General features: G+C 45.6%; 1 protein-coding gene across 1 annotated transcript in view; it reads left to right on the top strand.

Annotated features, from left to right (window-relative positions):
• The window catches only part of Zbtb38 (zinc finger and BTB domain containing 38), a 74477-nt gene that overhangs the window by 41818 nt on the left and 18894 nt on the right, over positions 1-13765 (top strand). The window lies entirely within an intron of this gene.

Below are 13765 nucleotides of genomic sequence, written 5' to 3'. Positions count from 1 at the left end.
GAGTATATTTAAAGCATAATATTTCTGAGCAGCATATTGTGGGTTTTTATCTTGCAGTGGGTTTGGGGGTTTGTTTTAGGAGTTTTACTTTTTTTTTTTTTTTTAATGCAGACAACTTCTGTGTTGACATCATTCATCCTGCTCCCAGATGAGTCCACTCTAGCTCAGGTGGTCAGGGGAGCTCTGTGCATAACTGCCTCCTGACGGAAGACTGTGTTCTGTTTTAACTCAATTATTTCCTGGTGAACTTGTGCAAAAGCTACCTGGAACTTAGTTTTTTAATATTCTTCTTCTGCCCTGCAGCTATTTGCCCCAGTCCACCTCTTCTATCTAAACCATCGTGCATCCATTTGCAAGACTGGCTGGTTTTTGTAGCCTTTTCATGATAGGAAAGCCTTACTGCCACTCCCTGGACCTCAGACCTGTCTATGGGCTTTCTTGGCACCTTTGCCCATCAGCTGCCACTCCTGAACCCTAGGAGGGAGTAGCTTTCACCTCTGAGGGCTGAGCTGCCATGCCAGGTCTCCATCCAGAGATGGCAGTATTACCAGTGGTGGCTTCAGACTAGAAACATGGAGGAGGAATTGTGAGAAATGGGACTGCATTCCCCGTGCACTCAGGGAAGGTGTGGACACAGATTTAAATAAACGTCCCGGGGCCCTGGCCCATACAAACAGTCTGTTGGCATTTTGTGTCTGAAGCCAGGAAGGAAGCAACTTCTAACGTGAGGCTGTTGATGGTAGACGGGAGGCAAGGGCAGAGCATAGGAAAGGCACCAGCAGCTTTCCTGCAGGGAGTCCTGCACCACCAAAGTTAAAAGGCGAAAGATTTATACGATCTGAAGAGAAACCAGAGTATACCACCAAAGTTAAGACTGACCGGTAGATGGGGGTTCCACTCTGTGTCCATTTGAGGTCTCTAGAGCAGAAAGTGTACTTCCTGGGGTTGACCACCATTAGTCCCCAGGGCAGTTTTGAGAATTTCTTGAGGGTGCATGTGTCTTGGTGGCTATGCATTATTTTGTTGACCTGGTTGTTTTGAAGCCCCAATAGCCAGGTAGTCCAGGTTCCATTCCTCTGATCTTTGTTGGGTCCTCATGTTTGCATGACACTGTGGTGGAGTGTGATATCCTCTCAGAACACTCTGACCCAATAAGGAGCTACTGAATAAGGCAGTACATAGCTCCTCAATGATTGCTTCCCCATTATACAACACCTGCTAATGATGAATATGGGGCTCATTTTTAAAGGAGGGGCTGGGTGATGGTTTCATGAATTGCCAACTAGGAGCTGACTATCACCTTCTTGAAGGATGACTGGAGCAAAGGGAAGAATTCGCTTTCTGCACTGTACCCCCTAGGAGTCATGTCTTGAGAAATTTTCCCCATGAGAATGAACAAACTGAAGAGACCCTGAGGGAAAAGTGTGTCACCCAAATATATTCCATGAGAAGGCTTCTCACCACCTGTCCCTCATTGATATGGAGCACTTGAGTAGTTTTGAGAGCTTGAATCATTAACTTTAAAAAATGAATCACTGAACAGAGATTGAAACTTATAGGCAGAACAAACTCTAAAAGTTATTTATGATTACTTTCTATGGATTAGAGTCTAAAACTCATATATATACAGGTGCAAGAAGGTAATATGAGTGTTAAATGTGTGCTAAGGTATAAGGAGAGAAAATGGCTAGGTTGTGGAAATCTGGGGGACATTCAAATTTTCTAAGAGACCGTGGGAACCTAACGAGACTGCATGCAGCTTGGGCCACTTCACCATCTGACTCATCCCACCAGGCAGGAGTCCACGGTGGCAACCTGCACAGTCTTCTACAGAACATCAGTCTGGAGGCTCTCCAAGCAAGCCCAAGACCAAACCCAAGCCCAAGGAAAAGTAATGGCAGTTGAACCTTCTCCATGTTTCTCCATAGAACATAAATCATAAATCTCCTTCTCCATAGAACATAAATCAACTACTTCAGATACAAACTGCATCCATCTGACATGGGCAGAGGGATTATGTCAATCGGGTCAGCCCCTGTACACAGCATGTGTGTCTGAGGACTTCTGGAGAGGCATCAGACATAGTAGCCTCCATTGGGCTGTTCAGTGCTTGGTGCACTGGTCCCAGGATGAAACAGGAAGAACCCATCAAAAGAATCTCCGCCTTTTCTGAGCATGTCATTCCTGAGGCAGCAGAATGGAACCCAGCCTGCTGAAGCCAACCTGGATGGCATCAGGAGATGGGTGACAGCAGAGGATAGCAGGCATGTCCTGATGGAGCTGCTCTGTGGTATTGACCTACTCCGTCTAAGGATGTTTTTTGAAATATCAAATAGTTAGCAATGTCCTGAGTGTGAGAATTGCCCTATCCCTGCCAATTGACATTTACTTGACCTTCTGCACACCCAGGAATCTACAGTGCTTTCCCTTTCTCCTAACTATCTTTTAACTACTTCTACTGCACTCTTGGGACTAAGTTATAAAAAAAAAAAAAGTCTGTGTGGCTCCTAGCCCAGGGCCTAGCATGTAGAAAGTGCTCAGTAAATGTTAGCTTTTGCTATCAAAGACATCTCCATTGCCACTGTTATCATTTCACCAGAGGCAAGGAAACTTGGCTCCCTTAAACTGGGTTTAAGCCATTTGGTTAGCTGGACCTCAACATCTCTACTTGATATAGGTGAAGATGGACCACATACACAGAGATCCTTTCTAGAATCTGTCCAATTCACCCACTTTTATTATAGGAGTTGGGCTTCTCTTGGAACTCTGGCAGTAAATAAAGATAAGATTCTGCATTACAGGTGAGGTTGTGGAGTTTATGCCATGTGGAGTGGCCGGAAGGGGAGCCAGGATGTAGAGTCATTCTAGGAGTCTGTTCCAGGACTAGATGACCAGCAGAAAGCCATCAGCCTGCAGTGTGGTTCTAGGACTGGAGGCAGGGCTTAACTTGGGAGCCCAACATAAGTGCTGAGCCATCTGTCCTGGAAGATGCACCTGAGATCCCCTTACACACATTAGTGTATGTAGAATGCTGCTGTAGGCACCATGGAGAAGCACAGACCGGCCTCTGCAGACGTTGGCCTAAACAAAAATGCCAGCTTGCCCGCTAGAAGGTGTTTGGGGACAGGTTTAAGGGATGTTTGGCTGGGAGTTGCGTCTTTGAATTCTGCCCTAGAAATGTAAGTTAGGGTGACTTAGATCACAAGTAAGAATCTGATTCTGAAGACTGTTGCGACAGGATTTCCAAGAAGGGAAATTCCTATCTTAGGGGACAGAACACCTTTGTGTGTCAGGGCACTATCACACATAGTTATAATGTAGGAATTTAGTGGTGGAACAGGTATTGGTGTGAAAATGTGGGTGATTCACTCTCAGTGCAGATGTATGGCACCCCGGTAGGTGACGAGGTATAGTGAAACTTCTTCAGTATTAGTGACCAACAGTAGTGCCTGCTTCTCAGGAAATTTTTTTTCCTTCTTGGTACTAGAGATTGAAGTCAGGGCTGTTTTACCACTGTGCTAACCTCACCCCCAGGCCTTTTTTTTTTTTTTTAGACAGACAGGGTCCTGCTACGTTGCCCAGGCTGGCATTGAACTTGCAATCCTCTTGCCTCAGCCTCCTGAGTCACTGGAATTACAGGTGTGTACCAACACTCCTGGCCAGCCTAAGAAAACATTTTGAAGGACAGAAATAATCCATTCTGCCAAGGTGACTTCTTGTCTGGACTGAACAGTACTGGTGGCAAGGGGGAAAGGGCTGCGATGTCTTAGGAAATTCTGGATTCATTTCAAATTAACCCAGTTTAGAAAATGAACTAAAAGTCCTTTCCGCCATTCAAAGTTCTTGCCCAGATCTTATAGATAACAAAGTCTGGCTAGTTTTTTTGTTCATTTATGATTTTTTTTCCATTCCACATTCCACTTTCAGGTGGTCATTTCCCTGGATTCTTAGTGGCCTGGGGCCCCTTGGACAGAGCAAGGCTTGAGAGGAAGTACAACATGTGTCTGTGCAATCCCTGAAGTGGTTCTGTCTTCCTCTTTTCCTTCTCCTTTTCTTGCCCCTGTCAGGGAATTTAGCTTGGAGTTCCGGATCCACACCCCCTCTCCATTCATCCAATGAGTTATTGCCGTGATACCTGTAGTGGATGGGTGGCGGATACCAAAAGATATGTCCTAGAACTTAGTACTCGTGAATATGACCTTATTTGGGAAAAAAGATAGGTCTTTGCAGATGTAATTAAGAATCTTGAGATGAGATCATCCTGGATTAGCAGGCAAAAACCTAAATCCAATGACAAGCATCCTTAGGACAGACACAGAGGAGAGACCCACACAGAGGAGGTAGCCATGTGAAGACAAAGGCAGAGATCAGAGTGACACTGCTATAAGCCAAGGAAAAACGAACCATCAGAAGCTGGAAGAAGCAAGAAAGGATCCCCCCACTCCCACCTTCAGAGAAAGCACAGCCCCGCTGACACCTTGAATTGGGACTTCCGGCCTCTGGTATGATGACATAATAAATTACTGTTGTTTTAAGTCACCACGTTTGTGGGAATTTGTCACAGCACTTACAGGAAACAAGCACCATGTCCAAGCCTTGCCTCGATCCACAAGCACCTGAAAGCTTATGAAGACTCAGATTCTGGGGCCTTACCCCTGTGTGCCGATTCAGACAGTCTAGAGAGGCATCAAGAAATGAAAGTCATAATAATTCCATGATGCTGGTGTGTCCACCCCCAACCCTCGAAGCTCCGTCTTTGACCCCATTTCTTTTCATGTCGTTCACTTTCCCTGGGCAAGACCCACACTCGAGTGTGCAGCCACCGCCTCTGGTCAGTGCACTGTATAGCTTCCTTTCAGCCCTGTGCTCCACTCTGGGGAGCACAGACTTCTTTACCCTCCTCCCAAACCAGCTCTTTGATCTGGGTTCCCTCCCTGTTAATGGCACGTCTCGGCCACAGACCTGGCAAGTCAGCTGCCCATCGTCCCCCACTCCCCTTCAATTTCCAGTTGGTTGACTCTGCCATCCAAATGCTTTCAAATCATCGTCTTCTCTTCCTACCTGTCGTCTTGCCTTCCTTCCAGAACCCTCACAGACATCCTTCTCACCAAACTGCTCCCAGAATGACCTGTCTGCAACTTTGTTGCAAGATTTTTTTTTGTCGCACAAAGATTTTTCAGGTCGTTCAAGCTTCTTATAGTTGTCCACGTTATGCATCATAGTCACCTGGAGGTTTAAAAAAATCTCAATACCCAGATCCCACCTAAGAGCACGTAAATCAGCAGCTTGAGCTGGGGCCTTCAGCACCAGTGCCTTCTCAAGTTCCCATAGGTGATTCCAGATGCGGCGAGGGGCTGAGCACCATGGGGCCCGGGGTAGAGTCCAGTTTGCCTGAGGTTGAAACTTCCTGATCAGGGCCCTGCTGATCTCCTTCCTCATCTCCAGGCAGCTCCTGCACCCACCCTGAGTAGCAGCTATCCCCCACCCTTGGCCTTCCTTGGGTGTTCCATTCCCTTTCAGGTTTCCTTTCCTTAGCGTTGACCTCTGCCTAGAACAGATGCCCTTTCCCTCCAGGATTCCAAGGACATGCTCCCTTTCCCCAAATTTTCTTACCCCAATTGGGTTTTAGGCTGTCCCCTCCACAGCCCTAGAGGCTCCCAGTGCCTCTAGGAAGTGCCTCCTCCATTGGACTGGGGGCTCCAGAAGGTGGCAGAAATGGGGAGGAAGCAGTTGGCTTCTCTGATTCTGCCAACAATGCAATCTGGCTTTAATGAACATATTCAAAATGTATTACTGGTAGTCACATGTGATCCCATTAATTGAAAAGTTACTGGCTGAGGTCTCTCTGGTCATTGCTTGGTTTATCACAGTAAACCTCTTGGCTATTATTCCCATTTTACAGGATAAATTAAACAAAATGCTCTACGATCAGATAATGCAAGGTGACAGGAACACGAGGCAGAATGCATAAGCCATCATTTGGTCAGCAGCGTGGTAATAAAGCATGTGCTGACCGGAAAAATCTGCTTTATTAGTAAATATAGGTAGTTCTTTCAGTGGCCAATACACATTTCACTCAGAATTTGGCATAAAACAAGCACAGACATTAAATATGCCAGTCAACAGATGAGACGGTAGTTTATATTTATTAACCTTGAGATGACACAAACATAGTCTTTCTTTTAAGAATGTTAATGAAGGGCTGGGGTTGTGGCTCAGTGGTAGAGTGCTTGCCTAGCATGCTTGAGCTGTTGAGTTCGATCCTTAGTACCGCATAAATGCAAAATAATGATATTGTGTCCACTTAAAACTAAAATAAATATTTATTTATTTACTTAAGAATGTTAATGATTGATTAGAAGCCCAAAGTCACAAGATCAGGATAACAAAACTCAGCTTTGCCAGTTGCTGGCTATATGGTCCTGGGACTTCAGCTTAATTTTTCTGAGACTCAATGTCTCGTCTTTGGAATGAAAATATAATCTCATAGCCCTTAAGTGTGTCGTGAGAAGGAGAGTGAGAAGGAGAGTGAGGTGGTGCTGCGAATACAGGTAATTTGTCAGGGGTACAGAACTAAACAAGAATAAGGCCGAGTGCTCTTATCTTTGTTCTGTGTCTGGGTCCAGAAAGTTGGCCTTTGGGAGGATCCAGGATGGGAAGGTGGTGTTCTGCTGGGTAAGCGGATGTGGGCCAGAAACAATGGTAGGCTGTCTGAATTCCATGGCAGGGTGGGGCACAGGGATGCTGGGACGTGAGCCCGAGAAAAACAAATGGGCCCAGCTACTTAGGAGGAAGAGGGAAGGGTACAGAATGGTTAGAAAAGTTAATCTGTGTTTATTGAAACAACCGAGCAGAGACAGTGTAACTGTTTGGGGTTTTGTATTGAGTCACCTGCAAATGCTCAGAGACCAGAGGCTATGGATCAGCACCAGGAAGCTTGGCTTCTTGTTCTTTTGCTCTTAGGTTGTCCCCAACAACTGTTCCCAGCAGCTCTGAAGCTTTCTGGTCTGACCTCAAAGTCATTTACCTGTGGTCTCAGCATCTCCACTGTAAATGTATCTAAACATATTGGTGTGTTACCACGGCCAAAGCTGCACCTCCCGGTCATGTTCTGACACGGTTCCTTGTGTTCAGTCTTCTTTAAGGAAGACGCCAAGACTTTATCTCTCTTATTCTAGCATATTGAAGAGTATTTCCTAAGTAGGCATCAGTACAGAAGTACTGATCTTGAAGCATGATTCGACTGGGTGAGAAGAACCATCACATTCAGCTACAGTCCAGCCGTTTGGTCACTGACACCACTGTCCTAATCTGGAGCAGGGATCAGTGCTTGGGTCTCCCCCAGGAGGCCTTTGTACCAATGCATCCCTAGTAAACAGCCCCTGTAGGCTGCACAGCTCCTGGAAGTCCTGGCTCTTAAGCAATCAGTAGATGTATTTTATGATAGAACTGACATTCTGAAATATTTCAGCAGGTAGGGAAAGAATGGACCCAATGAACACGGTTAAATTTAATGAGAATAAATAAGTGAACTTTTGAGTTTCACTTAAAAATTTATTCCTGGAAGTTTGGAAGCCAAAAACGGGAGGCAGAAAAGAAGGAAGGAAGTGAAAAGACCATGTTCTCCACCCCTGCAAAAAGTTTGTATATTAAAAATAAAATGAATAATGGAGCACCTACTATCCACTGTGCATTTACCAAATGCTCATCTGCCCTCATTTAATCCTCCCAACGATTAGCTTCCTTTTATAGAGGAGACTGAGGCTTAGTGAGGTCAGGTACTTCTCAAGGTCACATTCAGTAAGTGGGGGCCCAGCATCTGCCATTGGAGGAGCATGGTTGGTAAGGCTCAGAGAAGTCTGGATGCCTGTTTGGGTTACCTCATGTGATCTTCAGCTTCTCTGTAAAATTTGCAGGGGAATAGCTGAAGGAGTTAGAGGCCAGGAAAAGGACATGGTGAACCCTCCAAGGGCTGTGGATGGCAGAGGGCCCTCAATCACTCCTTGGTAAAGACCTGTAAGGAGGACAGTCCCACTCTGGGGGGTGGTCCCATCCCTGATCTGAACAGTCTCTGAAATCCACGTGTGGCATATTCTGAATGATTTGCATGTTCACTCCGCCATAGCCCAAGCACTCTTTGCTGCTTGTATCTAAAACGCCCCAAGGTTGGTCCATATTAAAGCAGCGCTTGCTCATCTACTCCACTGTTTTGGGAACAGTTTGGGTAGTGAATTTGCCGGCTCCTAAGGACCCAAGAACTGTGCGTGTGTGTGTGTGTGTGTGTGTGTGTGTGTATCTGTGTGTCTGTGTCTGTGTGTGTATTCAGCACCATCTTGTGGACACAGAACTGGGAATGGGCTGTGGTCACCAACTGTGAAAAAGCTCTAAAACGTACCCTGAAAAAGCTGCCACCAGGGCAGGGATCGTGTTTGTTTATTTATTTTCTTAAATTTTTAAAAATTTATTTTTTAGTTGTAGTTGGAAACAATATATTTTTATTTTATTTTTATGTGGTGCTGAGGATTGAACCCAGGGCCTCGCACGTGCTAGGGAGCGCTCTACCGCTGAGCCACAATCCCAGCCCCAGGGATCATGTTTTTAAGAGAGATTGCCTACTCTCCAAGCCAGGGAAGCTGACATTAATGACTCTAACCCTATTGTTAAGCCCAAGATGCCTAGAAGAGCAGAAGGGACAGTTGGCAACTGTCCAGGAGCCAGGACTTTCAGGAGCTGTGCAGCCTACAGGGGCTGTTTACTAGGGATTCATTGGCACAAAGGCCTCCTGGGGGAGACCCAAGCCCCTTCCATCTTGCCCTCCCCCTGCATCCCACGTCCAGCCCCCCTCTCAAGCCTCACCTCTCCAGCCTCAGACCTCCCTCTGCCCTGCCTTCTCTCCTTGCTGGTACTGATGTCCCTCAGCGTCACTCACCTTATTGTGCATAAAGGTCTCCTCCCCGCCAGGTGAGGATGGAAAGGAATGAGGTGTGAAGAGCACTACTCCCAGCCCAAGTTCCTAAGCATTCTGATGGAAACTGGCTGCCTTGGTGTTTCTGTGTGTAAAGAAATCAGATGAAACTCCAACCTAGGTCTCAGGGCAGTCTGACTCTGTCCCTTCGCCCCGGTAGGAAGGGCCAACATGGGGCCTTCTCTCCGCAAGGCGGAGAGGCTCCTCTCTGGCTGCTCAAATCCCATCCTCTGAATAGTCTTCTCAGGAGGAACACAGGCGTGATATCCTCAGTGGGCACTCAGGGCTCTCTGGAGCAGAAGAGTCACTAATTTTGTATCATTAATACATAGCTATTGACTATATTTATCATAATATTACATTGCGGTGCATGTACCTATTCTTTGAAAGTGTTCTAAGTATATCACTGTACTGAAAAATATTCACATATTCTCCCAAGGCCTTAAAATAGGAATTCTTACTGTATTACTTATAGTCTCCTATTTTCTAAATGTTTGTTCTTCCTCTTACCTTTCCTACTTAAAAAAAAAAATATATATATATATATATATTAGTTGTAAATGGACACAATGCCTTTATTTTATTGATTTTATTTTTCTGTGGTGCTGTGGATCAAACCCAGTGCCTCACACGTGCAAGGTAAGTAAGCACTCCACCACTGAACTATAACCCCAGACCTCCTGAGTACTTTTTAGCTTTTTTCCCTTCTTTTGGGGCCAGCCTGACCTGAGCCCCCAGGTCCATCATAGTTCATCATGCCTGGACTTCCTGGGGCTCTGCAGGCCCCTCATCACTTCAGCTTCAGGGAAGGCCCCACTTACAGACCAACCCTACTTCTAGTACCCCTTCAACCATCAAGCGTTAGACTAGTTGCTAGTATCACCGTAAGATGAGCTAGAGGAAGGAGTTGTAGGTATTGCTCTGTGTTATCTTCTAGAATTTTCATGCAAATTGATCAGGTTGAAAAAGGGCAATAGACTGATATTCTATTTTTTATGTATTATCTCACTCAATCCTCATTAAGATTGAGGTTGCACTGTCGTATCTACTTTATAGATTTTGAAAAATAACAGGTCTAGAATGTTAATGAACTTGTCCAAGTTCTTACAGCTAGTACATTAGCAGAACTGGAATTTGAGCCCAGGCACTGTAAGCAAAGGCCCTGCTTTACTCTTAGAGAATAAAGGTTACCAGCTGCATAGGGAGAGAAAAGGTGGCCTGGGAGGGCAGGGGAAAGGAAAGCTTGAACCTGTTGACCACACCTGAGCCTCGCCTATCATGTTAATCAAGGACTTTGGTGGAAGTTTGAATCAGGGTCTAGAATAAACCGCATGAATATGCTGCACCCAAAACTGAACACAAAGGTTGTTTTTTTTTTTTTTTTTCTTACTGAACAAAAAAAACTCATGAATTCATGGAGACTTAAAGAATTCTGAAATCAAAAAACCAAAACCATAAAAATTCTCCCTAAAATAAATTGTAACCAAATGGATATGTTCTTAGGTTCCTACTTTTAGAGTAAGAGTTAGGATGACCAAAGACTTTGCATGCCAAAGATCCCTTTGCATGCAGAGAGAGGAGCAGGTGTGGTGGTGTGGTCTAAACAGACTAGAGAAGTGACAGCAGAGTGCAGGGGAAGGGAAGAGAATGTCACCATCCACAACAGGCACATGGCCCAGTAAACAGATGACACCCCCGCTTTGTTTATACTTGTCAATTTATAGCCACATGCGAGTGACCTTCTGACTTAAGAGGAAAAGCACACATAATGGAAATTTATTGATGATCCAAGTTTATATTTTAAATGGATTATTTTGGCCCCCTTCTTACCAGGCTTTTTACCCGAACAGCTAATAAGGAGTCACCTTTAAAGATTTTTATTTAGATTGTTCATGCCTCTTTCACAGGCTTAGGACAAATGCCAACAGTGCCCCTAATGAAAGAAAACCCTTTAGATGATATTTATGAGTAGGTGCCACGTGTGCTGTGGGTCAGTCTTGGGTGGAAGAATGGTCAGCTTGTGAGTGCCTCAGGGCTATCAAGCAACGTGAAGGGTCTTGGGGGACTCTGAGCACACGTGAGAGGTAACCTTTATCCCCACCATTGGGAATTTCACATTCCCTGATTTGGGGAGCCAAGACTTAGCTAGTACTTGCTCCTACTGATGTTTGTGACTAATAATAATCATGTATTGGTCATAATAGTAATAGTACAGCTAATGCTTATGGAGCCTGATTTTATACCATCTACTGCTGAGCGCTGTATGAGTCTTATCATTTCATCCTCATGTACCCTAGTAGCTTCTGTTAGGAGCTCCGTTTGGCAGATGAGGTGCAAAGAGTTTAAGAAAGTTGCCCTGATCACGATGGAATCAGGGCCGCTGACACTGAGATCCGGGCTCTTGCCACCTTTCCAGACTGGACACTGTCTGCCTTCTCCTAAGTTCTCCTTAGCTACAGCCCTGTTTTAGGAAAGGACCAGTACAGTGTTTTGGGGTCTCTTCCTTCTCCTGGTTGATAACTTTAATCTTACTCCCTTTCTGTGCCCCTTCCAACGGCCACCCTGTTACCATTAACATATGACACTCGATAAATCGTAGGGCAAGGCCTTCAGTAAACATTATCTTGAAACAAAAAGTAGACAAAATTAAATTGATTAATACTTACGAATGGCAGACATTACATTATATTGAAGTTTATTAAGAAAATGAATTAAAACGAGAATTTTGTGGAAAATACTGAACTGCCCTTAATGTACCTGGCGGTACATGTGGCATTTAGGAACATTTTGGGGAAATGATCCCTGTCTGGCAGGGGTTGTAGGTCAGCGGTGGAAACACTAAGTTCTTTGTGCTGTCCTGGGGCTCCTGAACTTGAAAGAGAGTGGTTTTTGAGTCATCCTGCATCCCAGCACCGCCCCTCACTAGCTAAATGATCTTGACCAAGCTCCACAGCCTCTCTGCATCTGCTTTATCATCTGAAAAATAAGATTGCTGTGAGGCCTAAATGGGCCACTGGATGTGGTGTGCCCAGCAGTGCCAGGTACATGGACGTCCCCATTAAGTGCCAGGGTACAGCGCATAGCTGACATGTCTACATGACCTTCCTCCTGCCAAAGAATAAGTTGACATGGACTTTGACACATTTGTGGAGGGATGTGGATGTCATTTAAAGTAACTTTTGGAAGAGCTGCCCAGAGGGCTCCAACACAGCAGGAGCCAGAGTAACCCATTTCTTTTCTTTTTTTAAACATTTATTTTTTAATTATAGGTTGACACAATACCTTTATTTATTTATTTATTTATTTATTTATTTTTTAACTGTGGTACTGAGGATCGAACCACTGCCTCACACATGCTAGTTAAGAGCTCTACCTCTGAGCCCCAACCTCAGCCCCAGTGTACTGAGTACAGTGTACTCAGAAGTCACAGGCAGCTAGCACACTGCATAGCTCAGGAACTGTCAGCAGAACACAGAGAGTAAAGCACACAGCAGAATGCAAAAAGCACCCCTGCCCAGACCCATCTCCCAAAACAGATTCAGTGTCTGCTGTCACCCTGTTTCAAATCCTTCCTGAGAACCACTGGGGAAGCGCCCATTACCACGCTCTTTCCCTCTTGCTCTGGGTTGCCTGAAAGGAGAAGGGAGATTATGTGTGTTTCTGGAGTGGGTGTTTTACTGGAGCACAGGGATACTCAAGCACCCATAGTTCTATGACCCAGAAGCAAATCCCAGGCCCAGCACCATCTCCAGATCTGCCTCTCAGGAGAGGAGGCCGTGTGAGGGAGGCAACGCAGCCGGAAGGAATTTAGAAGTGGTTACAGGGAGTGTGAAGCCATGGGAGTGCCAGAAGGGAGGATGTCACGTGGACCCAAAGTCCTTCCCAAGCCATCAAGGCCTGACCCTGCACCAGTGTGCTGCCAACTTTTCATTTTTAGTATTTGAGATAAAAGTTGGTTGCCAATTCAGTCTAAGTCCCCAAGACAAAGACCCAATTCCTGGATTTTGAGCACAGTGTATCAGGAGAATGTGAAGGACTGTTCCTTGCCTTATTTGATCCCAAGCAGTGACAGTGAGTGACATTCCTGTGTTTTGAAGCTGTGTCAATGCTGTCACTCGTTTGGGCAGTAAGATCCTTTGCAGCTCAGCTCTGAGCCACCAGAGCTTGTTGATTTGTGATTTGCGTGATGTTCTCGGTGTTCTTGTTTTCTCCTTTTCCATGTCAGGATGGCTTTCTTGATTGTATTGATAGCTTGGTTGGGAATTAGCAGGGCAGTTCACATTGACCTAATGCTGGGTCCTAAAAGCTTGCCAACACGCCAGGTGTGGTGCTCCTATAAAGCTCAGCGGTTGTGGGGTGCTTTTTGGTTCTGCATTCATCTTGGGAGTGTTTATGAGCACCTCTTACGTAGCATCGCAGAGCTGATTGCTAGGGAAATTGGGAAGCACTGTCAGCCCTCACAGAAGTTTTACTCTGTGGTAAGGCACATGTTTGTCAAGTGACTTTTAACAGCAGTTATAATAAATACTGGAAAGAAAAATGCAGTGTGAGTACATAGCCGAGGACCTAAGGGGTCAGGTGGAGGCCAGGGTGGGCGGCTGCCTGGGCCAGAGGGCACTCCAGGCTGCAGAAGCAGCATGTGAGCAGGGCCTGGGCACATCCAAGGAACAAACAGAGGCCCAGTGTGGGCTAGAGTGGCAGGAAGTGAGGTCAAATCACAGGGGATTTTATAAACCTTTGTAAGGACACTGGGATGTGGGTGTAGGGTTCTGATGAGCCTCGCCAACCATGTCCCTGCTC

This window comes from Marmota monax, unplaced genomic scaffold (genome assembly GCF_021218885.2).
Source record: "Marmota monax isolate L192 unplaced genomic scaffold, Marmota_monax_Labrador192_F-V1.1 WCK01_AAM20220418_F8-fsc00022, whole genome shotgun sequence".
In the NCBI taxonomy this organism is placed as follows: domain Eukaryota; kingdom Metazoa; phylum Chordata; class Mammalia; order Rodentia; family Sciuridae; genus Marmota; species Marmota monax.
Note: the sequence above shows the minus strand (reverse complement) of the source record. Positions and strands in the feature narration are given on the sequence as shown.